Source organism: Neomonachus schauinslandi, chromosome 10, assembly GCF_002201575.2.
Source record: "Neomonachus schauinslandi chromosome 10, ASM220157v2, whole genome shotgun sequence".
NCBI classification, from domain to species: domain Eukaryota; kingdom Metazoa; phylum Chordata; class Mammalia; order Carnivora; family Phocidae; genus Neomonachus; species Neomonachus schauinslandi.
This window is the reverse complement of record NC_058412.1, coordinates 110489121-110492016: the sequence shown is the minus strand read 5'-3', so window position 1 is coordinate 110492016 and position 2896 is coordinate 110489121.

Genomic DNA, 2896 nt, shown 5'->3' with positions numbered 1-2896 from the left:
AGACAAAGCGAGAGAAGGAACACAAGCAGGGAGAGCACACAAGCAGGGGGAGCGGGCGCGGGCGCGGGCGCGGGCGCGGGCGCGGGCGCCCTGCCGCTGAGCAAGGGAGCCCGATGCCCGGCTCGATCCCAGGCCCCTGGGATCATGACCTGAGCGGAAGGCAGAGGCTTAATGACTGAGCCACCCAGGCGCCCTTGTACCACATTTAAAGATTAAATGAGTTAATACAGGAAAAGCACAGAAGTGTTGCATATATAGTAGTAAATACTGAAAAAATTACTGTATTATTAGGCAAGAGGATTTGTTTACCTATGTGAGGAGGGCCAGATGATGCTTTTTGGAGCAGAAATGTATTGAGAGAAGGCTTCCTGACTTGACCCATGTGGTTTTGAAGTCTGAGTAACCAGCAGATATGTGGTAGGGATGGGGAGGGCTTCCAGGCGAAGGGGGGCAGCAGCAGCACATGCCTGGAGGCGGGCCTTAGAATGTAGTCAGGGTAGAGTGGTCAGAGGGGGAAGAGGAACTGCCCGGGGTATCTGTCAGTGGGCACGGATTCTAGATGCTGGTGTGTGTTGTGGCAGTAAGGTGCAAGGGAAGTTACTGTCCATGCAAACCCAGGACGATGAAGACTACAGAGAAGGAATTTTGTATGAAATCACATGATCGAATTATGCAATCGAAAGGGGATATTTTTGCTGCCCACGTCGCCAAGGACACTTAGAGTTGGTTGGTTTCCTTGCCTGAACCTTCCCCCAGTGCCCATGGGTCTAGTTCCTAGAGGTAGATTTTTTTCCTGAATGTCCACATCTGACTTTGGGAAGGTGCACTGCCCCCGTGTCTGTCTGATGGCCTGGCGGTCAGGTTGGCACTGCTGAGGCCCTAGGGGAAGGCCTGAGGTAGTTAATCATTGTCCACTCTGGGCTGCGACTCCACCTGGGCCTGTTTAGGAGAGGGAGGCTTCTGACTGACACAGTTAAGGGCTGTCTGAGGGAATCCTGGGCCCTGGACGAGTGGGAAGTAATGGCCCTCAGTTTCAGCCTCTGACCTGCTTGCTACCAGCTCCTGAGTAGAAGCCCTGGCTGCCCGTTCCTCCCCTAAGCTTCTGTGGGCCCTTGGTCTCTTGCACCCGCGACCCAGCCTCCCACCCTGGGTTAGGCCACCCAGGTTACTTAGTTCACTGATTTGGCCCTGGGGCAAGACACTGGGAATTAATTATTATTTTGAACCACACTCCAGCAGTTTCCCTGGGATTTTGGCTGCTTGGCCTCACGGGATCTGGCCATAGGTCAGCCAGCTTTTTCTTCCGGGTCAGGGCTTGGCAGTGAAAGAGGCTGAGAAGCAGCTGATGGGGCTAGGTCCAGTATTCCTCTTTTCCCCCGGGGCTGGTGAGCTTCCTTAACATGTACTGAGAGAAAACAGACCAGGAAGTGTGAGCCTGCACATCCTGGGCCACGTGGGGTAAATGCCACACTGTGCTGTGGATAAGTATACATTTAGAACCAGAACAGTGCTGTTTTAACTTGCATATAATCACCCAGGGATCTTTTGAAAATGTTGGTCTTGACTTAGTAGGTCTAGGGCCATGCCTGAGATTTTGTAGCTCTTAGCCATCTCCCAGGTGATTCCAGAGTCGCTGGTCCCTGGGTCTTGTGGGAAATGTAGCAGAGGTCTAGCAGCCCGGCACCCAGGCCTGGGGGAGGGACAGGTGCAGAGGATAAAATTGGGACCCCAGGTGATGTCCCATATCCACCTGGGGGCGCTGCAGTACAATTCAGACAGCTCCGCATCGCCTCCTGGTGGACGTGGTGCCACATCCCCTGCAGTCTGAACCCTATAACCCTGACTAATGCTTCTAGAAGGTACCCTGGGAGGCTAGTGTGGGTCATCTGGTACTGTGTGGTGAGTCCCCAAAATGGGGCATAGGTCTGGGAGTGCTCAGTGCTGATAAGCGGCCCTTGGCTGAGAAAGCTTTTTCCAAGAGAGGATCCAGAACAATAGGGTGTGGTGCCAAAAAGCTCTGGAGCAGTTTGGGGAAAACCAAGGGATGGGAGTCTGGGGGCCTCACCCTGTACCTAGGCTCCATTTTTACCTTGGCCTCACCTCTTAGATGTCATTTTTGACCTTGGAACCTAACCCAGTCTGTGTGTCAGTTTTCCTGTTCTATAAAATGGGCCCATCACATTATTAGGAGGAATAAATGAGAGAAAGGTGCAGGTTCTAGCAGCTAACATATGTTGCAGGCCAGGTCGAGGTCACAGAGCCCTTGAACCCATCAGTGAAGACCTGGCCTGCGCTGGTGGTCTCAGCTGAATAGCCTGGTGATGATGCAGTTACCAGGAGGGGCAGCAGTGGGGAGACAAAGGCCCAGAGGTGGGGCGAGGCTGGAGCCGATGGGGAGCATACCCCTTGTTAACTGCCCCAGTCCTTTGCTTGTGCTCCTCCATCCTTTCCCTTCTTGGGAACTTGGGACTCTGAGCCCCAGCTGGTGAGGGAGGAGGGGAGTGAGTGACAGACCAGCAGACCAATGGGCCCCTGAGGTTGGGGTGGGGCGGGGCTTGTGCTGCCATGGAGAGGAGAGAAGCTGTTCTGTGGGGGAGGAGGGGGCGGGTGGGAAGAGGACCTGGAGATTGAGGGGAAGGGAGAGAGCAAACAAAGGGGTCAGGAGGGAAAATAATGCACTGGCTTCCTGAGGCCCTGCGGAGGCTGGGCAGGGAGAGGGGGCCAGGGGCAGAGGGGACCAAGGCTGGCGGCAGGCAGGCCGGGGCAGGCGGGTCCTAAATGGCATTGTTTGAAGTGGCCGGCTAATTGCACAGAACAGCCTAAGCCTCAGACCACAGCCCAGCCCCCTCCTCTGTCCTGGGTGCTGGTATCTGAGCCTTCGGGGCCGCCTGGCCAC